Source organism: Panthera tigris, chromosome A1, assembly GCF_018350195.1.
Source record: "Panthera tigris isolate Pti1 chromosome A1, P.tigris_Pti1_mat1.1, whole genome shotgun sequence".
NCBI classification, from domain to species: Eukaryota; Metazoa; Chordata; class Mammalia; order Carnivora; family Felidae; genus Panthera; species Panthera tigris.
In genome coordinates, this window is record NC_056660.1 from 149,113,302 (window position 1) to 149,139,260 (window position 25,959).

The 25,959-nt window shown below is 36.4% G+C and overlaps 1 pseudogene; it reads left to right on the top strand.

Annotated features, from left to right (window-relative positions):
* Nucleotides 1–20,313: 20,313 nt before the first annotated feature.
* LOC102967208 lies at nucleotides 20,314–21,566 on the top strand (annotated as a pseudogene).
* The last annotated feature ends 4,393 nt before the right edge of the window (nucleotides 21,567–25,959 follow it).

Consider the following 25,959-nt stretch of genomic DNA (forward strand, 5'->3'; position numbering starts at 1 on the left):
ATTCATGGGATCAAGCTCTGTGTCGGGCTCTGTGCTGACTGCCCTAAGCCTGCTTGGGATTCTCTGTCTCCCTTTCTCTCTGGTCCTGTCCGATAACACACACTATTTCTCCCTCTAGAAATAAATAAATAAATAAATAAATAAATAAATAAATAAATAAATAAAGATTCAGCTCAAAAGTCTAAAAATCGTCCTCTATTTTCTATACTGCCTTCTCTCTTCTGTGCTCTCCTGCAACTGGAGAATGCCTCTATTCTAGTTCCCGTGATACCACACAGGAGTTATTCACATCTCTGTCTCCCCCAGCGAATGTGTGAACCCCAGCAACCAGAGTCCAGCACGTAGTAAACAATAGGATGGTCCATGAGTGAATGAAGGAGTGAGCATAAGATCCTAGGCTTTTCCTCCAATGCTTTTCAGTTTTAGTTCAGACTTGTAAAAGTCTATGCACACATCTTGGTATTCCTGACATAATCGTCCCCCGTGAACTCAAATAAAAGCTGTCAACATTGGTACTTATCCAAGAGAAAAAAATTCTCCTTGGGCCATAGGCATTAAGGAGGGCACTTGTTGTGATGAGCGCTGAGTGTTGTATGTAAGGGATGAAGCGCTACATTCTACTCCTGAAACCAATACTACAACTATATGTTAACTGACTAGAACTTAAATAAAAATTCGGAGGAAGAAAAGTCAGAAAAAAACTTCTCCTGGAGGTCAGGGGGATTATATAATGGCTGAGCTCGCAAGACCACAAAGAGGTGGAGGAATAGGAAGGAAGGAAGTGACTAATAAGGGAAGCAACTAACTGGTTAGCTGGTATCACCACACATACCAACACTGGCTCTGATTTACGTGAAGTTGCCTCAGTCCTAGGAGCGGCCTTGATCCCTTGGCTGGCTTTCCTCTCAGGTGACAGCGTTCGGCTCTCTGGCTCTTGACGGGAGTAGTGAGACCTTCTCCTGCTGAGTCATCTGCCGCAGTTCTCCCTGGCATCATTCTCTCCTGAGAATGTTTTTCCTCTTCCTCTTCACCAACATTGTTTTTCTTGATGAATTCTGCAGCTCTTCCCATTACAGTGTGTAAGTACCCTTTGCCCTTAGAAATTACATACTGTGCTTAATGAACATTTTGTCTAAAATATTTTCATGGTACATTCTCTGATATAGCCTCAAAACAAATATCTTAAGAATAAAAAAAGGGGTAAAAAAAAAAAAAGGAAATACATTCCTAAGAGCAAGATCATTTGAGGTATAAGCTATTAAGCTATCCATGCTCATTGACTTTATAGTTACAATCAAGACTTGAACATTTTAAGTAAGCAGAATTTACTAGGGGGAAACATAGAGTAATAGAGAAATCTTATTAAGGGTATTTCAGTGATCCATCAATCGACAGTAGTGTGGCACTCTACTGTGTGTATGGAACAAAGTCAAATAACAGAAATTTCCTCACTTCTAGTTGTTCATAATCTACAGGAAACACTCTATACTGCAAAGTGGTAAGAGAGAATAGAGATAATCTATGTAATGGGTATAAATCTCATTGTACAAATGTATAGGCACAAGAAATATATTTATTATTTTCTGGGGCACCTGGATGGCTCAGTCGGTTGGGCGTCCGACTTCAGCTCAGGTCATGATCTGGCAGTTCGTGAGTTCGAGCCCTGCGTCGGGCTCTGTGCTGACGGCTCAGAGCCTGGAGTCTGGCTCAGATTCTGTGTCTCCTCTCTCTGCACTTCCCCCACTTGCCCTCTGTCTGTCTCTCTCTCAGAAGTAAATAAATATTAAAAAAAATAAGAAAATATATATTTATCATTTTCTATAATTATGCTTAATTATTTTTTACACCAAGCCAGTGGAAAATTTGACCTTGGTAATTCTTAGTTCTTTCTCCCCAATCCTTTTACCTGGGTCATTGCAATCAGGGAGGGTGGAGAAGTGGAGCACATGCCTCTGGTTATTGTTGGTGGTTCACCCTGTCCGCAAGACTCCTTGGGCTCAGGGGTGCTTGCCAACCTCTGTGTCCTGCAAGAGAAACAAGACATTTTTGCAGGGCTTCAGATGGCTTTGTCTGCCTAAGTTCCTCAGGCAACCGATTTGGTGGCTTCACTGTAGAGAGGCAGAATCGTGAATTTTTTAAGAAGGCTAACTTTGGCATCACTTAGATGCATATCCTGGGCATGCCATATCTCTGTGACCTGAGGCAAAATTTTTTCAATTTCCTAACCTTCAGATTTTCACCTGTAAAATAAGGGTGTGCAAATTACATACCTCATAGAGCTGCGAGGGTAAAATGAGGTCGCTTAATGTAAAGTGCTTAGCACAATGCCTGGCACATAGTGTTCAGTAATAGTTGGCTGCTATCATTATCAGTGCTGTCATGGTCGTTATTATCAGTACTGACACCATCATGCTCAGGGCACTATCAGAAAGCATACAGATGTGCCCTCTGCTGTGGACCCACAGATCTCTCTCTTTGAATTGTATTATTGGACAAAACTACTGTTCCTCTGTAGTAGAATTATGCACCCACACCCTTACCACAGCTTTGTGGAGAAGAGGGCTAAGTGAGCTTCTCTACCTCTTAACACCGGGCTAGGCTGTCTGTCTTCCTTTGACTGATGGCTCAAGCATAAACTTGAATGGACTCATGCACTTGAGTAGCCCTCTGAACTCTGGGGATCTGCCATGAGAACGTGCCTCAGTGGCTGCTCCGAATGAGGTATCTATAGCAGGCCTGAGCCCAATATGTAGCCTGTGGCTCAGGGCCCAGCCTCTGTAGTCCAGCCTTGCCCAACTGAGAGTCGTGAGAATAAAAAATTGTTGTTCTATGGCCGCTGTTGAGTTTTAGGGTAGTTATTTTATAGGGTACTCTGGATTCTAAAACTTGGCGATTTTTGAAACTTGGTGACCTCTTCTTCACACTGATGTCTCCGCTACTGACAATCCCTACAAAACGCAAGACCTCTGCTACTTTCAAAGGTATGAAAAATGTCCTACGTTCCTGGATGGAATACTTGAGGAAGCCTGTTACTGTGTTCCTAGGGAAAGAACAGAGGAGTATCAACTCATTGTTGGGGGAGAAAAAAAAATTAAACAACCCTCAACTCCGTGAGAAAACTCCAAAGCAAATGTTTCAGAATGGCAAATTAATGTTTAATGATGTAAATTGGGGATTTTTTTTAGAAGAGCTTTTATAAATGTTTCTTAGAAAATGTTTCTTTTCACAAACTGGATTTGAGCCATACTGGAAGTATCAATAACTGTGTATATGCACAGTTATCTGTCTCTTCTGTGGGTATTTGTAATGTAAAGCAGGGATAGAGAGGATGGTAAGAAGTCTTACTCCCAGTTCTTTTCAAGTTTATTTATTTATTTTGAGAGAGAGAAAGCATGAGTAGGGGAGCATCTTCACATTAGGTCTAGGAGTGTGGACAGGGCTGAGTCATGGATATGCTGGGACATTCCTGGTGAGCTGTCAGCCAGCCTGAAACTCACCAGTAAGAGATCCAAGGTTCTGTCTGCTTTTAGAGTAGCCACTCTTAGAGAAATAGTAAGTTACTATCTTTATTGTTCTTTCCTTCCATGACACCCAAACTTTTAATAAAGTCTAGTCATCGTTTTAGCCTGGTCTCAATTGTACTGTGGGGAGTTAGGGAGATGTCTATCACCTGTTTCAAGCTCCAGGTTGTGTGAGATCAAAAAGGCAGCCCTGGTAGCTGTCATTCTTGGAGGACAGGAGAGCCGAGCCCATATGTTTCATGGTCTCATAAGCAGGACCACCAGCAAAGGCAGCAGTGTGACGAAGAGGCCACCTGCTCCTGAGCAGATGTGAGGCAGGACTTGGGAAAACTCAAAGAAGTAAAGAAGTCTTAATTCCAGTGATTAGGTTGCTAGATGGTCAAGCTGCAGTCACTGGAGAATTAATAGAAAGCATGATCTGATTTTATAGTCAGTAGGTGGTAAAATCTGGAACGTTGGATTGCAGCATTCATTTTATCACAAAATAATCTTCCCAATTTATAAAAGACTTCTGCCTTAAAATGTAAAAGTAAGGAAATCCTATAAGAAAAATTAAGAGCACAATCCAAAATATAAATTCTCAAAGATAAGCATGTATCTCACATTAAAAAAATGTCTAGCTCTCCAAACAAAAACTGACTTAAATGGCAAATAACCATTGAATTGACAGGAATATATGGGAAGAATGTAGATGGATGGATGGGAGTTTCGTGGAGGCCATTAGTAAGAAGTTATTTAAGTAAGACACTTTTTTTCTATGCCAAGAACATATTAGTGAGAGAGAAGAAATCATATTGTTGGCTTTTTAAAAATGCATTTGGCTCCTCTCTTTAAAGACTACTCTTTTGAAATTAAAGCTACTGCCTTGAAAAAAAAATGTAGACTTTCAAAAATGCAGAACATTGTTTTTGGTTAATTATTTATAACAGTTTAAAACAGTTTGTTTTCTGGAGGCAAGTTAATTTAAGAACCAGATTAAGAAAAAAGCAAGCTTTGTCTCCCTGTCCTTAAAAACAAGACTTATCTGGGGCTTTTGAATGATGAAGTTTAGGCTATAATTGATAACATTTAATATTATTTAAGATACTTAAAGTTAAAGATAGCCTTTCAACAAATGCTTAACATTTTACTTCCTTCATACATTTATAGAATAGCAAACCTAACTAGACTGATTTTGTATATGAGTGGTCCTTTTATTTTGCTTGAATTCTCATGTGAGTAAGAAGCAGTTTCCGCATAAAGTATGGCAAGGAAGTGGTCTCCTCTTCTATGAAGTCTTCAAGAATAAAGGCATTCATTTTGCCCTCAGGCGATTGCATGTTAATGTAGCCCCCTTGGGTGCATATCGTATATTCAGGACCATCTTAAATTTTGTAAACAAGAGAATGATTTTGTAGTACGTAAAATAAAATAAGAAAACTTAATTTCTGTAAGGTGATTAATCTAATTAAATGATACACATCTGTTCTTCACAGAACAGATAATACAGACCTCCTAAAAAGTCACTGAATCTTTGAAATGTGCTTCAGATCATTCTCTAAGCAATCTAAACTCTCAACAGGTCAGAATAGGACTGTCTTATCCAAGGGGGCAAATGGACATACAATTGAGGTCCAAAGCTGCTGCTTCTTATTTATTTCCTTTTTATTTGTAGGACATAGGAACCTATGCCTGATCAGCACTGGACATTTGCAGGCCTTGTCAGAACTATAAGTGAAAGGACACTGATCACGTAACTCCCTGAGAGTGCCAACACGCTTCTATCTAGAGCAACCTATATGTATACTGAAAAAAATTAATTGAAAATCTATTATTTGGTTTTCAAAAACCACATAAAAACTAAATATTCCTCCTAATACAGAATTTGTTAAAATGTTCCTTTATCATTTCTAAAAAAATAGATCTTTTTGAAGCACAATGGTATCGTCATAAATAAAAACAGCTGAGGAGGAATATCAGCAAGTGCCAGTGAAAAGAACTCCAGTGCATAAAAATGAAGTGTGTTAAAACTAGAGACTTTTCTATTATTAATGAAATGGAATGCCATGAGGAAATGCAAGGAGACAGGAGTAATAGTGAAGTCATGAATTAAATAGGAACTTAAAAGCAAGAGTTACTAGTTTCCCAGCACATGACATCTTCCTATTAAAGTTTATTCAGTGGGAAATGATGAAATAGTACCAATGCTTCAAATAAATACATTCAATATATGTAAAAATTGCTTCAATATCAAGATGTTAGGGTGAGTGACATCAGGTACTGATTGCAGTTACTTTAACAGCTTCTACATCAAAGAAGTATCATGGCTTCCTTGGCTCCACATGTATAAGGGTTTCCTTTAATACATATCTTCCTTAGACCAAAACAAAAATTAAACCTACGGTTTATCTTGTCTGAACTTGCTACACCACAGATGAGTTTTGCAACTGTGATACATTATAAAAATATTAATACTGAAAAAAAGTCTCAGAATGTGGAGGAGGTGAATTCAGACATATCCATCACCACCAAAACCACCAGTATCTATGCAGAGATTTGGTTACAGTCACTATGAGGTCATAGTTCTTCCTATATCTTTGTAACAGAAAGGGAAAGTGCCGTTACCTTTAATGAAATTCATTTTCATAGCCCATCAATCTTCACTTAAGTACCTTAAGAAAAATGAGATGTGTCTTATTCATTTAGAATTCCTCAGGGCCTCACTATCATGATATCTATTATTTAATTGGTTCTCATAAAAGCTTGTTGAGTAGAAGAATAAATGAAATAAGTACAAATGTCTAGGATATTTTTATCTACATATTTCTTTATCTATAACATAAGATAAACACAGTAGCAAGCATTCAGTGAATGATCCACCAGAATCGTGAGTCAAGTAAGCAAAAGCAACCAGGTATGATTTATTCCCTTGGAGTCTATGCTTTCGAAGAAAATGAACACTACTCAATGCACCATAAGAATCAAGGAAACTGAAAGTTAGATCAGTGAATCATATCATTTTGGAGAACTTTAAAAATTACTCCTGAAAGTTTTAGATCATGTTCCTATAGTTTGACAGGGTTTTTGTAACTCAACTAATAGGTGAAGAATAGAATTCTTTATCTGGGATGGACAGTATCACCTTTAAATAATAATGGCAAATAGGTTTATCTTGGCAACTTGTCAAGAGACAGAAAAACCATTGAGTGTCCCAGGATAGGCATGATTAATGTTGGGATAAGAGAAATAAAAATAAAAAATTAACACAACTCAGTGTGACTCACCAACTGATCGCTGTACCTCTGAGCACATTTATTTTTAGAGGTATTCAAGTTTTACCTCGCTTATTTTCACGGATCCTTCTGCCAAAGCATACTCCAATATTTGGAATTACTTTTCAGGCTATTGGATACCTTCAAACATAAAACTGCTTTCCTGCACACGCACAAAATTACTTCTACCCCTACTTACCTTCTTCGCCTACCTAACATGCTTGTACTCTCCGGGAAAAGCAGTAGTAGTAAGAATAATAATGATAAAATATTGAAAGCAAACAAATAGATGGCACACTTAAAATAGTATAATGTGAAGAGATTTTATTTACAAAGAGATTATTCCTAAAGGAGTGAATGGGCATGTATTGAAACCACGAAAGAGTATCAGGAACCCAGGGCTATTAGCTGCCAGCCAGCCACCACCATAGACTTAGAAGGATGAAGGGACGAAGTTATTGGAAGACAAAAGGAAAGGAGAGTGTACCACAACAGGCCACCTTGAGAAGACTAAAGACTTTCTTTGGAGGAACACATGCAGCCTGAGAAAGCCTCATAGCAAGAAGGCTGGGGAGTTGGAGACCACTGATGTAATGGAAACAGGACAGCCCTGGTGTGGGAGAGGGAGGGGGTGGGTGAAGAAGGACAGAGAGTGGATTTGTAGGAGACAAAGAAAGTTGTGTGGCATGGCAACACTGGAAGAAGCCTGAGCACAGGAGAAAAAGTCACTCATTTGCAACAATAAATGCTTATCTTCCCTTGGCAGATTAATGTGGGCATAAATGACCCTGGAAATAATGGGATTCTGCTTCCAGGGAATTCAACAAATATTCATTGGTCAGCAGCTACTGTGTGTCAGGAATTATTCTAAACACCAGGGATTAGAATATGAATAAACCATGGACACTGTTCTGCAAAAGGTCATAGTCTGGGAAGAGATTTAGGCCCATAAACAGATAATTACAACACAATATAAAAAATGAAGCCAATACAAGTACGAACTCCTTCAGGGCATGAACTGAACCATACTCTTTTTTGTATAACCAGTGCCTAGCAAAATGCCTGGCACATAGTGGGGCTAAATAAATGTAAAATAAGTAAAAGGTATAGTATAAGGATTGTACACAGAGGTCAACTTGGAAAAGCTGATAAGTTTTTTGCTAAGGACTCTGATAAGTCCTTAGCAAGAATGAAATGGGAAAACTTTGCAATTCACAGCTAACATTTTATTTCATTTACACAATTTTTCATTGTTTATTCCCTAAAAATTTTAGTTTCCTTTTATTTCCTACATGCCAATAAAGCACTACACCCTATGTAGACTGCTTTTTTCTATTTTTCTACTCTCAGTTAAAACTTATGCTACTCCTTAGGTCCCTGCTTTTGTCATACACACACACACACACACACACACACACACACATACACACACACAAAATGAATGTAAATTATTTTTAGTTTTATAAAACTTTTTTAAAAATAAATTTTTTATAATTATTTATATTTTATAATTATTAAACAAATATTTAATAACTATTTATTTAAATGTATTTATTTAAATAAATAATTATAAATATTTTATAATAAATAATTATTATAAAAATTTATTTTACTTTTATAAATAAAAGTTATTTTAAAAAATAACTTTTTAAAAAAATGCATTCAGTGCAGTCACTTTAATCTTAGAAAATGGAAGTCATGAAAGATAAATTAATACATTTTTCCTAGGAAACCTTTTTTATCCCCAAATTTTGTTGTATATACATATATACAAATATATACATATATACAAATTTTGTTGTATATACACATATATTTTATAAATATATTTTTTAATCATATAATGTATATTTTTTAAATTGTTCAGTGTATAATTTAGTTGAAAAAGAAGGCAGAGAATCATTGGTAAATGGTCTACTGAAATGCAGTAGAACAATTAGCTAGCAATTTGAGATGAAGGTAAATTTATAACTAATTCATGTCTCATATGACAATAATTTGAGACTGAGTTGAGGTAACATAAAAAATGAAATGGTAAAAATATAAGAAAATTAGTACTATTTATGTTTATCTTGAGACAGGAAATTTTACTAAAAAGAGAATGACTGTAAACAAAGGTGAAAAATAAATGACAATGAGAAGATATTTGCAATAGTTGCAATATATATGACAAAGGGTTCATATCCATTGTGAAACAAAGAGGGTATTGCAAGTAGACTTGGAAGGTCCCTGGAAAAATAGTGTTTGCCCACAATATAAATAATCCACAGGTGCATACTTTCTCTCTCCAGTGTTCTGGTTTAGTAAATAAATGAAAACATAGGGTAAAATTATGGCAGTATTAGCCAATGTGAACAATCTGAGGACATATCCAGGTTTGTGAAGAACTCTTAACAAACCAATGAGAAAACACAACACAAAATAAAACAAAACACTCAGTAAGTAAAGGCATGAATAAACAATTCATAAAAGCGTAAGTGGGTAATTAACAATGAATAAAAAAATATAAAATCCAATTTGGGATAACATGTAGGAAAATAGGCATTCATATACTTTTTGTCAATACAAATTACTTTACCTTTTCTACTGTGAATAAAGGATGACCATGATATTGTCAGAGAAGCCCGATTTTAAAAAGGAATAATAATGTAGCTCTTTGAAAATAAAAAGAAATTATTATTAATTTGTTAGTGATCGATTATGTGGTTTGTTTTATGAAAGAGTTCTTATCTTTCAAAGGCAAATATTGAAGTGTTTATGGATGAAATGGTAGGTCATCTGGATTTGCTCTAAAATAATTCAAGACTGGAGGAATAGAGGAAGCAGAGATAAAGTAAGATGGCTGTATCTTTACATGTTTATTTAGTTATTTTTGAGGGGGGGGGAGAGAGGGAGAGAGAGAGAGGGGCAGAGGGAGAGAGAGAAAAATCCAAGCAGGCTCCGCACTGTCAGTGTTGTCAATGCTGTGGCACTGTCGTGGGGTGTGGGGCTTCAACTCACAAACTGTGAGATCATAACCTGAGCCAAAATCGAAAGGGGGACACTTAACTGAGCCACTCAGGCACCCCAAGATGGCCATATCTTCATAATTGTCCATGGCACATGGTATTCATTATACACTCCTTCTACATATATATATATATATATGTAGAGCAGAGTATTATAAGTATTCATTATACACTCCTTCTACATATATATATATATATATGTAGAGCAGAGTATTATAAGAGGAAAGAGAAAAGTGAGTTTTACAGTAAAATGTTTAAAGAGACATGGCTGGGTCATTTACCTCCTCCTTCTCCTTCCCCCACCTGCTAGTTTGCAGAATACTTGTTTTGGAATAATAAGAAGAATCTGATTATTATCAGTATTATATCACAGCACTGTGCTAAGCATATTCCACTTTTGATCACTGATCCTCATAACCACCTCTGCAGGCTTATGTTCATGTAATCTAATTATATTATGCAGAGGAAGAAACTGAGACTCAAAAAAGATTAAGTATGTGGTTCAAAGTCACACAGCCTGGATTCAAATACTAACTTATGCCAAAGCCTGTTCTCTTTTGATTCTACCACACTGCCTTTATGGACAGAGCATGTTATCTAGATTGATGGGAATGAGATGGGAAAATAGTGGGGGTAGGAAAGTATGAAATATAGCAAAATTAAAGGGAGAATAAATACTCATTTCAACTGTGATGGTTATTCTATGTTTTCAGCAGTAAATATGCACTGTAACATTTTAAATTTACAAAGGCATCCCTCTTGCCATTTGCTGCATACCAATGTGTTCTAGGATGATTCATGAATTCTGAGGGTATTAAAACTAGAAGGAACAATGGAGATCATCTAATAAAATCTTGCCCTTCTACAAAAAAAAAGTAGTTGTAAGAAAATATTTTGAAGTGCTGCTTTATCTCTAAGCTGAATTGCTATTGCTGTTTATGATACGAAAAACAGTTGGGTGTGAATTTGATTTCATTTGAAAACTCCAGTAGCATCCATATCTATACTTTAAGTGCAGTGAATGTCACTTATATTCTAGTAACTAGGTTACAGTGGACAAGGGGCAAGGCACTGAACTTGAGCTAGAAGCCTGGAGCTTTGCTTTTACTTTTGTTTCTGACAAGTTGTGTGATTTTGATCACTTACCTTGTCAGATTACTCATGAGTAAATAGTGGTGATTGGACTGCATTCCCTTCTCTTGGACTTTTTTAAGGGGAAGAACTGTAGAATTTTAGTGTTGTGGATCCACTGCTTTGCTAACACACAAAGGGATGTTATGGTTAGACTTGGAAATCACCTGCACAAATAAAGTTTTCTTAAAATATAAGTCTACAAGGTATGTCCTCTATCTTCCCAATGGTTTGGATTGGTATATGAATAGAAAACACAAAGGAAAATTACAGTAACACCAAGGCAGAGTATCAATAGTGTCAGGTTATCCATATTCTTCTTATATAAACAGACATTTGTAACTCAGCTAAGATAGTGTACACTTAGTCAAGTAGAAAAGATAACAGGGTGAGCCAGAAACTACTACTTTGGGATCTGAGGAAATCAATACTCAAGAAAGCTGCAGGAAGAGTCAAAAACCTTGATTTGTTTAATTGGTTAAAGTGAAAGAAAATATGATTATACAGTATTTTCTGTATGTCTCCACTCAGGTTTTAAAAAATTAACCTCATTTATTGTTGTGCCTCCATATTGGTTCTATTTATCTATAAATGATATAACTTTAGTTACTAATATTCTGCATCCACTTTTTAACATCTAATTCAAACAAATCTGACAGTGGCTAAGTAACTAGCTATGCAAACACCTGATTCATGTAGCACCTGGGGGGTTATGGCATTAGCTATACTTCCAAAGTCTTTGAGATAAATGGTCTCAATACAAAAGTATAATGCTATTTTTACAGTGGCATCACAAGTGGCCAGCACCACTGGAATCTGGAAACCTAAATCTGCAAGTCTATGACAGTTGTATTATTTGACAACTCTCACTCACCACTTTTGTTCATACATGCCCGACTCTGACTCGAATGACGTAGATTATAACATGGAGGACAAGAAAAAATTAACAATGGCTGTGCCTGCTAAGTAGTGACACAGCTAATTTTGAGAATGGGAAAGGACACTATTTTAAGACCTGTTTGCTCTAGAACATTGCATTTTTCTTTTTAATTTGAAGTCCTTTTCTACTTTACCACGTTTTTGTTTTTGTATTTACCACATCAAATTCTCAGGTATGTTGTAAATACAACTAGAAGTCATGAGAACTGCTTTATCTACCTTACTTACTGATTAGTAATTATCCATCTGTCTAGCTAAGAAGTATTGGAAAGACTTATTTCTCAGAGTTTGAACACTGTTCAGATTGATCCTCTGACAATAAAGTCAAACTCTGAGAAATTTCCTTTAGCCTAGCTATTCTATAGTCCATAATGTTATGCTCTCATATACTCATATATACTGATTTACTAATATCTATATAAAACAATGTATGCTAACAGAAAACCAAACAGTGTTGGAAATATCATTGGGTACCACTGTAGACAGGGTATAGACAGCAAGGAATGAAAGCAGAAGAAGAATCAAGGGAGAGGGCAGAGAGACAGGAATACTGGAGACAGAAAAAAAGCAGGGGGAAGTGTAGCAAAAAGTACAGGAAAGGAATTTGAAATAAAAAAAGGATGTTGGGGAGCCTGGGTGGTATAGTCACTTAAGCGTCTGGCTCTTGGCTTCAGCTCAGGTCACGATCTCATGATTCATGAGTTCAAGCCCTCCCTGGCGTCAGGCTCCGTACTGACAGCATGGAGACTGCTTGGGATTCTCTGTCTCCCTCTCTCTCTCTCCTCCCCAACGCACACTCTCTCTTTCAAAACAAATAAATAAACTTAAAAAAATTAGATTAAAAAATATTGTTAGTGAGAAGTTTAATGTCCGTTATTTAATACTTGGTGGGGCTCCTGTGTGGCTCAGTCAGTTAAGCGTCCATCTTCGGCTTAGGTCATGATCTCACGGTTTGTGAGTTCGAGTCCCGCATTGGGCTCTGTGCTGACAGCTCAGAGCCTTGAGCCTGCTTCAGATTCTGTGTATCCCTCTCTCTCTGCCCCTCCCCTGCTCATGGTCTCTCAATAATAAATAAATGTTAAAAAAAATTAATACTTGGCCATGTGACTTATTCTCTTATACTTAAAACTGACCTACAGTCTTTCATCATAAAAGCAGCTCATATTAATGATTTATGTGACATATTTGGAAAAATAGTACTTTTGACAGGTTTTTTGGAGGGGTATCAATACCCCCAGTGAAAGAAATAGACACATGAGAATTAAAATAATTCTGGGTATCATTCAATAATCTTTTATAAGTCTTTCTCCTGGCTCAACACAAAAATATCTTACAGTGGGCATCTACTAACATCCTTTAAAAGTAGTAATGGATAAAACAATAGTAAATCGAGTTGCATAATAATACTTACAGAAAGACTTCCTGTAAAAATACTTCCTTAAAATAAAAACTTCTTTCACGTATGGTAACTAATTAATCCTTGGCTTATATATTTTTTATATTTCTATGTTCATTTACTACTTTTGCTCAAAGTATAGTAAGCTTGAGTTTCTGCTCAAAGACTACATTTTGTATTTGTTTTATTTATGGATATGTTCCAAAGTTTTTGGTTTCTAAATTAGTTTATGCCACAAATAGGCTCAACTCATATGCTCAGTTTTCCTACATATCAATTAGTATGTTTAGGCCCCTTCTTGTGTCTGTCCCCAGTGAGTCATGCTCAAGGTAATATGAAAACAAACCTTTAATTAAATATAAAAACATTCTAAAGAACTCCTGAAAATAGTACTGACAGATGTTGATTGAGTGTTCTGTTTTCTAATAACTAAAATGCAACTGACTGAAAAGAGAAAAGCATACTTCTTATTCCTTTTGTGCAGTGACTGATAGTGTTTTAACTGCCCAAAGCTTTGTTCGTCTCTTTTCATGGTTGATGTCTGCAAAGGTGTTTACTCTATAATTGAAAACTAGGGATATATATTCTTTTTCCTCCTGGAAGACCATTTATGTCACTAGCCTCTTCAGATTATTTCTTGCTTAAGACCTTGAATGAATTAAATAAAAAAGCTTTGAAATTTGTTCTTTATCAAAACAAATATGTTACAACAGTATCTCTCCTAAGATTTCTGTATGTTCCTAAGATTCTAAAGAAAATATTCTTTTGATTTTGATGACTTTTGCCTCTTGGTAAAATGCAGATATTGCTTAGACATATGAGAAATTTTATGAATTGAAATTGGGATAAAATCATTGATCCCCCAAATGCATAATTAATTATTTAAAAGAAGAAAATTCCCAAAGAGTAGGAAACTGGAAGAAAATGTCCATTTTCTTCATTCCAAAGACATCCAGAATCTTTATGCTATCCCACTGTTCCCAGAGCTATAACTGTACCTGAGTGTGCCCGATTGATTGGTTCTTCGTCACTAAGATTTAATTATGTTAAATGGGTCTTAAGAATGTATTTGGAGTTTTCAGCAAGGAAACTCAGGCCCTCTGATTCCTAGGGAACCTTCCCTTATCTAAGAAGTCTGTCTTTTCTGCCTGGGTATGCTGCTTGATAAGAAAAGCATAGGAAACAGTGAGGTAGGTAGAACATAGTGATCAAGTTATTATCAGTTTATAAACAGATCATTTTATATTTTTATTCTGTATTCAATTATGGCTTTCTTAGTATTAAAAATGTGGGATTTTCAAGAAAAGAGTGGAAGTAATTTGGGGCAGAGACTTTTTAAGAATTTCTCGTATAATATACTGTGTGGACAGCTACTTCTCACCTTCCACCTCCACACGGTCATTAACTCACATCCAGATTAGTAAAAGTAACAGAACAGGGTTGTCAATGTTATTGCTGAGAGAATGTTTAAGGAGACTGATTTTCCTGTAACTATGTGATTCCACAAAGGCCATATACATCGAGACTTTGTGGCCATCTTTATATCTGTAAGCTTGTGAAGTGGCATTAATCCCACTTTGGTAAATAGGCAGATGATTTGGCTTCTCTCAGGCCTGGAATGTGTGGGTCCAAGTGAATTTTCCTATCTTTGGCCGAATAATTCTTTCCTTCAAAAATAGTGATTGATAAACCTGAATAAGACATGGTCCCTCACCTTATATATTTAAACAATTTTATGAGGAAAACAAAGGTGTAAACCAAATGAGGCAAATAATCCACTTAAGCCTGGATCAAATAAGTGGAGGAAAAACAAACGCACTGTGGTATGACCAATGTGGTACTTTGGGTTCTTTGGATCATTCCAAGGAAAATCTAGTTACCTTATTGATGACCATGACTATACCAAGGCTGAATACACAGGCCTTATCACATTTTCCAAATTAACTCATGGCCAAGAAGGCAAGAATATTAGTTTGCCTTCCTTCTGTGTAATGATAACTCAGACCACATCTCTAGGTGTCATTTCATTTTTACTCATAATTACCAAACATGCTGTTATGTTGACCCAAATCACGGACTTCTTACATTTTTTTAAATTTATTAAGACTGTTTTTTTAGAGCACTTTTAGGTTCACAGCAAAATTGAGGGAAAGGGATAGATCTATATGTATCCCCCTGCCCCCACACTTGTATCACCTCCCCCTTATTGATATCCCCCACCAAAGTGATATATTTGTTACAATTGGTGAAACTACATTTTGAAGCATCATGGTCACCCAGAGTCTATAGTTAACATTAGGATTCACTCTTGGTGTTGTACATTTTATGGGTTTGGACGAATGTGCAATAACATGCATCCATCATTATAGTATCATGCAAAGTAATTTCACGGTCCTAAATATCCTGTTTGCTCTACCTGTTTATCCCTACTACCAACCCCACCCCTGGAAACCAATGATCTTTTTACTGTCTTCATAGTTTTGACTTTTCAAAGGTCATATAGTTGGAGTCCTATAGTATGTAGCCTTTTTAGATAGGTTTCTTTCCCTTAGTAATAAGTATTTAAGTTTCCTCCATGTCTTTTCATGGCTTAACAGCTTATTTCTTTTTAGTGCTGAATAACATTCCACTGTCTGGATGTTCCAGAGTTTATTTTCCAAATTTTGGAAATTGTGAATAAAGCTGCTATAACCACCTATGTGCAGATTTTTGTATGGACGTAAGTGTTTAGTTCATTTGGGAAAGTACCAAGAAGCACGATTGCTGGATGATGTGGTAAGAGTATGTTTAGCTTTGCAAGAAACCACCAAACTGTCTTCCAAGGGGCGATACTGCTTTGTGTTCTACCAACAGTTCATGAAAATGCCTATTCCTCCACATCCTCACCAGCACTTGGCATTGTCACTGTCCAGATTTGGGGCATTCTAACAGATGTTTAGTGGTATCTAGTTGTTTTAAGTTGCATTTCCCTGATGACATATAATGTGGAGCCTCTTTTCAGATGTTTATTTGCCATCTGATCTCTTCTTTGGTGACTGTCTCTTAGGGTCTTTGGCCCATTGCTCAGCTGGGTTGTTCTCTGGCATAAGTTTGTAACATATTTATAAAATATCAAATCACTATGATTTATACCTGAAACTAATAAGATATTTTACATCAGTTGTACTTCACTTAAAAAAAAAAAAGATCTTTCTTACATCAACTATTATTCACATAGAGTAAATGCCTGACATTTTTTATTAGTTGTCAGAGTAATGAGTTGGTGCCCTAGAAAACTCCAGTGGGAATCACTATCTTGGGGCTAGTGTGTCTTATTTGGAATTGTTGTACTATTTTTTGGTTTTTTGTCTCATCATGGACTCATAATTTTTTTATATATTTGTTCTGTTTTAATTGAGCACAGTCACAAATCTTTTTAATGTTCAACTTGCCTTATCTTAGGTCCATGGGACCTCGTTCAAGTTGGTTTCTGTATCTTTTGTATGACCACATTAGTATTTGATACCTTTCCTGCTTTCTGGCATACAATGTCCCAGGCTAATCTTTAACATTTCTGTTTCAGATCTGTAATCAGCCATTTTTCTCCAAGGTATTCCTGATTCCTTTTAGTGAGAAATAGTATTTGGGGGGATAATACTTTATCCTTTAGGATACTTTATCCTATAGCAAACCTTTATCCTATGGCAAACCTTAAGTAATTTCAAAATAACAATAGATCTAACAGTAAAAATTGAAACACAATTTTAAGTGCTCATTCTCTTGAACTTCTCTCTTTGTGTAATATAAAATTTTAAAGTAATGTTGAAGATTCACATACACATAGTATTTAGGTACCTTTAACTTCTCTTTACCAAATTATGGCAGCCAAAATATCTTTCTTCTGTAAATCCTCCTAGAAAAACCTAAAACCCACCATCTCTGCTATAATATATCCGTGACAATATAAAATTACTTAATAAATTATTGAAAATTATTAAGAGCCTACCATCTGTCCACTATTGTCCAGGGTGCTGGGAATACATTGCTGTCATGAAATATCAGTATAGACTAGATTTAATAGGTTTTAAGTGTGATATGTATGCTAGTAGCCAGCATCTACGATACCTCTAAATGAGCCCCACCCCATGGTGTTAACACCCTTATGTAATCCCATCCCATATTATACTAAAGTTGGTCTACTAGCGTAGAATATGGAAGAAGTAATGGTATGTCACTTCTGAGATTCCGTTATGAAAGACACTGCAGCTTCCACCTTGGTTGCTCCCTGTCTTTCAGATTACTTAGTTGGGAGGATGCCAGATGCCATGTTGTTTATAATAAACATGTTCACACACTAAATTTAGCTCAGTAACCATGAGACTTGGGTCTTAAAATATATGTAAGTGTATGAGTCAAGGCCTTGGCATGCATAATATAGGAAATTAAAGTGATGCCAGTTCATAAAACTGACCCTTGAAGATCCTTGTGAAAGAAGGAACACATACAATTTACTCACCAAATGTGCCTTTATCCTGGTTTAGAGTTTGCATTCAAATTAACTGCAAAGTCCAGGAAAACCTAAACAGAAAAGTAAGTAAGTAGGGGAAGGAAGGAAGGAAGAAGGAAGGAAGCAAGGAAGGAAGGAAGGAAGGAAGAAGCAAGGAAGGAAGGAAGGAAGGGGAAAGAAAGTTGTCCTGTATTATTGGCCCTGACCAATGTTACTTTTAAATATCAATGCATAAATCTTTTTTTAAATTTTGTTAATGTTTATTTATTTTTGAGAGACAGAGAGAGAGACAGAGAGAGAGAGAGAGAGAGAGAAAGCACGAGCAGGGGAAGGGAAGAGAACATGGGAGATACAGAATCTGAAGCAGGGTCCAGGTTCTGAGTGGTCAGCCCGGAGTCCGACGTGGACCGTGAAATCATGACCTGAGCTAAAGTCAGATGCTTCATTGACTGAGCCACCCAGGCATAAATCCTGAATAAAGTTTAGATTTGATAGAAAAAAATAGAGGAGGAAGAAACTCTACCAAACTCATTTACAAGCCCAGCATTATCCTGATACCAAAACCAGACAAAATTGTCACAAGAAAAGAAAATGATAAGCCAATATCCCTGATGACATCGATGCAAAAGCCCCCAACAAAATGTTAGCAAACCAAATTCAACAATACATTAAAAGGATCATACCCCATGATCAAGTTGGATTTATTTCAGGGATCCAAGGATGGTTCAACATCTGCAAATGAATCAATGTCATATACCACATTAACAAAATGAAGGATAAAAATTATATGATCATGTCATTAGAGGCAGAAAAAGCATTTGACAAAATTCAACATCTGTTTATGATAAAAACTCTTAACAAAGCTGGTATAGAGGAAACATATCTCAACATATTAAAGGCCATATATGGCAGGCCCATAGCTAACGTCATATTCAACATTGGATCAGGAATAAGACAAGGATGCCCATTCTCACCACTTTTATTCAACAGAGTGTTGGCAGTCCTAGCCAAAGCAAGTAGGCAATAAAAAGAAATAAAAGGCATAAAAATTGGAAAATGAGAAGTAAAATTGTCACTATTTGCAGATGACATGATACTATATACAGAAAACCTTAAACACTCTGCCAAAAAACTGTTAGAATTAATAAATTCAGTTAAGTTTTAGGATACAAAACCAATACATGAAAACTTGTTGTGTTTCTGCAAACAGCAAACTATCAGAAAAAGAAATTAAGAAAACCCATTTACAATTTCATCAAAAGGAATAAAACACCTAGGAATAAATTTAGACAAGGAGGTGGAAGTCCTATACACTGAAAACTATAAGATATTGGTGAAAGAAATCTAAGGTTACAAAAATAAGTAGGAAGGTATTCCATTCTCGTGCATTGGAAGAATTAATAGTTAAAAATATCCGTACTACCTAAAGCAATTTAGGATTCAGTGCAATCTCTATCAAAATTCCTTTGTTCTTTTTCACAGAAATAGAACAAACAATCATAAAAATTGGTATGGAACCACAAAAGACTCCAAATGGTCAAAGCAATCTTGAGAAAAAAGAACAAAGCTGAAGGCATCGTGCTTCCTGATTTCAAACTATATTACAAAGCTGTAGCAATCAAAACAATATGGTATTGGCATAAAAATAGACACATAGATCAATAGAACAGAATAGAGAGCCCAGAAATAAATCCATGCATATATAGTCAATTAATTTACGACAGAGTCAAGAATATACAATGCAGAAAGGACAGTTTCTTTCACCAAAAAAGTGTTGGGAATATTGGACAGCCACATGCAAAAGACTGAAATTGGGCCACAATCTTACAACATATGCAAAAGTGATCTCAAAATGGGTTAAAACCTTGAATGTAAGACCTAAAACCATAAAACTCCTTGGAGAAAACACAGGCAGTAAGCAACTTGACATAGGTCTTGGGATGATTTTTTGAATCAGAAGCAAAAATAAACACGTGAGACTACATCAAACTATAAACTTCTGCACAGCAAAGGAAACCATCAACCAAATGAAAATGCAACCTAATGAATGGGAGAAAATATTTGCAAACCATATATCTGATAAGAGGTTAGATCCAAAATATATAAAGAACACATACAACTAAATAGCAAAAAAAAAAAAAAAAAAAAATCCAGTTAAAAATGAGAAGAACTGAGTAGACATTCTTCTAAAGAAGTCATACAGAATGGTCAACAGGTACATGAAAAGATGGTCTATATCTTTAATCATCAGAGAAATGCAAATCAAAACCACAATCACCACACACCTGTTCGAATGGCTATTATCCACAAGACCAGAAATAGTAAGTGTTGGTGAAGACATAGAGAAAAGGGAAGCACTGTTGCTGAGAAGGTAAATTGGGGCAGCCACTAGGGAAAACAGTATGGAGGTTTCTCAAAAAATTCAAAATAGAACTACCAAATGATCCAGCAATTTCACTTCTGGGTATTTATCCAAAGAAAACAAGAAAACCCATTTGAAAAATTAAAAAAAAAATCAAAACAACTTTTCCTGTAGGAGGTACTAAGGTTGAGAGGAGCATGACCACCTTCTCTTCCTGCCATGGCGTGTGCGTGCCCACTGATATCAACGTACTCTGAAAAAGGGGAGTCATCTGACAAAAATGCCACTTTGCCTGGCATGTTCAGGACTCCCATTTGACCAGGTATTGTGAACTTTGCTCACACCATCTTGTGCAAAAACAACGGACAGCCCTATGCGGTCAGTGAATTAGCAGGCCATCCAACCAGTGCTGAGGCGTGGGGTTCACGTTGCCTGCCACAGTGGGATTCACAGTTCTGGCCAAGGTACTTTTGGAAACGTGGTGGGGGCTGCATGTTTGCACAAACCAAAACCTGGTGCCATTGTCACTGCATGGTGAACACAACACACAAGTGATATGCCATCTGCTCTTCCCCCGCTGCCTCGGCCTTCCCAGCTCTGGTCATGTCTTCATGTCATCCTACTGAGGGAACTCCTGGACCATTTTTGGTGGTTGAAGGTACAGTTGAAGGCTATGATAAGACCAAGCAGGTTGTTTTGCTTCTTAAGAAACTTAAGGCCTGGAGTGATAGCAAAAAGTTCTGTGCCTCTCAGCAAATGAGAGCTGGCAGGGGCAAAATGAGAAGCTGTTGTTGTATCCATCACAGAGGACCCTGCCTCATCTATAATGAGGGACACCATATCATCAACACCTTCAGAAACATCCCTGGAATTACTTAATGCAAGCAAACCGAACATTTTGGAACTTGTTCCTGGTGAGCATGTGGGACATTTCTGCATTTGGACTGAAAGTGCTTCCCATAGGTTACATAATCTGCATGGCACTTGACATAAAGCTGCCTGCCTCAAGATCAACTACAGCCTTCTCATGCACAAGTTGCTCAGTACAGACGTTACCAGAATCTTGTAAAGCCCAGAAATCCAAAGAGACCTCCGAGCACCACACAAGAGGATTCATCACAGTCCTAAAGAAGAATCCGCTGAAAAAGCTGAGAATTGTGTTGAAGCTAAACCCATATGTGAAGACTGCAAGCCAGAACACCGTTCTTTACCAGAGCAAGAATCACAGACTCCAGATGGATGAGGCAGCTGCAGCATTAGAAGCCAAATCAGATGAGAAGGGAGCCTGTGACAGGGAAGAAAGGAAAGGACGGAAAGGGAAGGGAAGGCGAAAGGGAAAGGGAAGGGAAAGGAAGAAGCAGAGGAAGCCTCTGGGGGAAAAAAAGTTGCAGCTACCAAGAAACCAGCAGCTGAGAAAAAGCCTGCAGAAAAGAAACCCACACACCACAGAAGAAAAGAAACCTGCTGCGTAAACTTAAATTTGTTTATTCCATAAATGCCCAATCATTTTTGACAGCTAATTTTGGATAAATATCTGATAAAAAGGTAGTGAGGGGGAAGAAAAGATCCAAACAGTATCGTATTGGCATATGACACCTCTGTGTTCACTGCAGAGTTCTTTACAATAGCTAAGACATGGAAACAACCTGTGTCCATCGATGGATGAATAAAGAACGTGTGGTTCTTTATTTAAACACAATAATATTCAGTTATGAAAAGAGTGAAAACTTGCTATTTGTAACAATATGGGTGGACCTAATAGGCATTATGCTAAGTGAAATAAATCAGAGAGACAAACACCATGTGATCTCTCTTACTCATGGAAACTTAAACAAACAAGCAAACAAAACAAGCTCAGAGATACAGAGAACAGATTGGTGGTTGTCAGAGATGGAGGCTAGGAAGTGGGAGAAATGGGTGAATATTTTTGAGTTTAAATAAATTGAATTAACAATAAATTACTAAAGTTAAGCAATTAAAATCCAAAAGTGGATTCAAAAATGATACATCATCACCAAGATATAGTCCACAAAATCAAAGATACTTGAATAATAGAAAAGCAATAAATAAAAATCCATTACATTATAAAATTAGAGAAGTATCATATGATCATCTTCATTGATATCAAAAGATTTTTGACAAAATTCACACCAATTCTTGTTCCAATTATTCAGATGGACTTTTCCTGTAACATCATTAAGCATATATGTGAAACATATGCATATACATGTATATCTCATCATATATATACAGATATGCATATAGTTGCACACTTATATCAGCATATAGACATATATACATATGTATTCACATGTGTATGTGCATGGGTATATATGCATAAATACATATATAAATATGTCTATATATTAGTAAAAATTAACATTAGTGTCAAATAACACTAAATATTGTTTAGAGACACATATATATGTAGTAAACATGTAAAGACGTAAATGGAAATGAAAAATACCAATTCAGGATTCAGAAGTAAAAGAGGCAGCACAAGATTGGCAAATATAATTAGGGGTCCAACTATATATATAATTTCTATTTCTTGAGTTGGCAGATGGGTACCTAGGGTTTCATTTTTCTCTGTACAGTTTTTGTATGTCTGATATAGTTCAGGAGAAAAGGAGATAAAAGGAGAAGAGAACACAGCTTTTTGAAATCAAGACAAAACTCAGTTCCAATCTCATCCCTGCAGTTTCCTGGCTGTGAAACCTTGACTAGGTTATTCAACTTCCCTGAGCTTGAGTTTCAACTGTAAAATGAGGGTAATAACAGCTTATCCACTTCCTGAAACTATGTTTCATTATTTAGCAGAGTAATAAACACCTAGTGTTCACTTAATGTATTTGATACTTTTCCTGAATTATTTCAATAAGGCCAACTTTAATTAAGTGTGTATATGTGCATTCCAAATGTGGGGGGGGGCATGTTTATAGGGCAAATACATTTCAGTTTCTTGGAGCACAACACTTGGGTTCCTATGATTTTACCGTCCTTTTTTTTACATATAAAGTTTTTATTTTGCTCTTCCTGTTTTAATTTTAAACATAGAAGGGACCATTTCTAGACAATCAATAGAACAGCTGCTAGGGGAAAAAATAGAAATAAAAGGGCTAAATGATTGAACGTTGACACTTAAAAGAATAGTTTTGCAGTTAACAGCTGTGTATCCCAGAAATAAAGTATCTGATAAATACTCATAACAAAAAGCAAAAATTGCTGTCTAATACGGAGAATTCATAGCTGGAGAGCTAACAACTATTGAAAAACAATGACAAAATTTCAGTATTGACCTTAATTTTCTAAATGAGTTATAGTTACATGATAAGAAACAATGAAAAGAATAATAAATCCCCTCACAAAGTCTAAATTTTATGGTGTTCAAGGCATAAATGAGCACTGTGAAATATATTTTAGATATCATTTTAACCTTTTAAAACATGTTTTGAATACTGAACAACAAATGTAGGTCATTGTCAACGGCGATGTTCTTTAATTCCTACAATTTGTCTCTGTTCTTGTCCTCTTACTCTACCGACAGACATCACACCATGTGTGTCTCTCTCTCTCTGTCTCTCTCTCTCTCTCTCTGTCTCTCTCTCTCTCACACACACACACACACACACACACACACACACGCCAGTCTTTTGTCTTTCATCCTCTCAGTGGAGTAATCCTTTGTCTTCTCTCTGTGAAGACAGCTTGTGGAATTAGCCTCGATACCCAAATGTGAAGTCACATTTGCTGAATGTAACACATTGAGCAAGTTTTTGCCTCTCTGAGCTTTAGTTTTATTGCAAAATAGGGATTAAAGTGAGCTAACATATAACACAGACCTTTAAGAAAAAATTTAGAGTCATCACTCAAATGCAAGATATTATTAATCTCAGGAAATACTGTAAACTGGATAGTAAAAAGGACCAGTTTCTAGGTGGTTCTTCTCCCAGGAAACAAAACAAGTGCCTTAGTGTCTATTTGGCTTCCTGTTTCTGTATCTCCCAACAACAGCAAAAAGCAGATGTATGTGAACATTTCTCTGTTGTCTTCCTACACTTGATCTTAGGCAAAAGGCCGAGAAGCTCTATTATCTTCCTTAGGTTATATGCACTTCACAGTTCATGTGGATTACATAAGTTTTTGTTTATTCATTTAACAAGTACTAATTAAATGCCTTTATACCTTTCACATGTCAGGCACTATACTAGGTGTTTTGGACACATCCATTAAAAGAAACAAAGATCCTTGCCCTCTTGGAGCTTAGCATTCTATCTGGAGGTAGGAGGTGGGGGGTGGAGGAGGCAGAAGACAATGAATAATAAATATTGAAAAAAAGTAATATTCACAAGCATGTTAGAAGATGGTAAATCCTATGGGGAAAAAATGGACAGAGAAAGGAAAGGAAATGGAGAGAGTTTTGAGGAAGGGGTTGCAATCTAGGTGGAAGGAGAGGCTGGGTACACCATCTAATTGGGTAGGTCTCCATGAGGAAGCGACTTTTGAATAAAGACTTGAAGGGCGAGGGAATTACTCAGGAGAATATCTAGAAAAGAACTTTCCATGAAAGGGAATACTTAGTGCCAAAGACCAAAGGTGGAACTTTCTTTTCCTGTTTGACAGAGCAACCAGGCCCTTGTGTGTGGAGAGGGGTGAGTCTTGGGAGAGTACCAGGAAAGGAAGTTAGAAAATAACATCTTCAAAAATACCTTACTAAAATACCTAAAAATATCTTACTTAAAACTCGTGACTCTTACCAAAACTTTCAAAAAAACTTTCCATACATTTTAAAAGCCATGACTTCAATTTTTGTTCTGATGCCTATGATTATTTCCATGAATAATTGACTACCTTGTGTTACATGTTACTGGTAGAACACATTTGGTATCCCGCCATTTACCCTTCTCCTTCAGCCTCTTCCCTCTTTAATGGCTATCATCAGCTTTGAAAAGCAGGAGGCCCTCTCCCACATACCCTGAACTTGTTCTCACAGCTGCTCCCTGGAGGTTGTAGTTTCTCTCCAGGTTTTATCCTCGCTCCCCATCAAAGTCCCTCTAAATTGTTATTCCGCAGGGAAAGCCTTTTCTTTCCCTTTATGTCCTTCGTCCAGCTGCCCAAAGAAAATTACTGTTAACAAGAGAGAAAACCTAATGAGTCCTCATTCTATTTCATTACAAAGAAGAGGAGAACAGGGTAAACCCGAGTCACAGATCACGTAATTTAAAAATCAACTCCGTCTTTCCCAAGTTGAAGTCAAAGAAATGGAGGTGAAAAGGTGTTCACTGCTTTTCTTTCATCACAAAGAACAGTGTGGTGTTGTAGTCTCTTACTGCTTATCCCAGGCAGGGATCTTACATTTACCTCTAAGACATAAGAGAAAGTAGGCTTTCCTCCATCAAAATTTCTTCCTCGGCTCAGGGTTTGTTTCACTGAATTAAATTTATATTTAGCAGATAAAGCTATTTAGTATTTTGCCAGGTTTGCACTAGGAAGGGTTTAGATTTTTTTTCTCAGAAATTTTAATAAAACATAAACTGGTTCCACCAGGATTATTTTTAAAAATTCAGACTATCTGATCTTTAGGGCAAGATTTTTTTTTGAACAGCTGTAATTATTTTCTAACACCTTCTGTAATACATCATTGTGCTGTTTTATAGCACATTTGGGTAATAAATTTTTTATTCATTTTACCCAAATTCTGACATCCTATAGATCTGGCATTAAATTATTTTGTTTAGGATTCTACTTTTAAGTAGCTGGATGTCAAAATAACTTAAAAGGATGTTGTAAGAAGAATGAACAAAGAGAAAACAACCCTCCTTCACTGTGGCAGGTTTCTATGGATGCACTTCTGTGTATAATAGA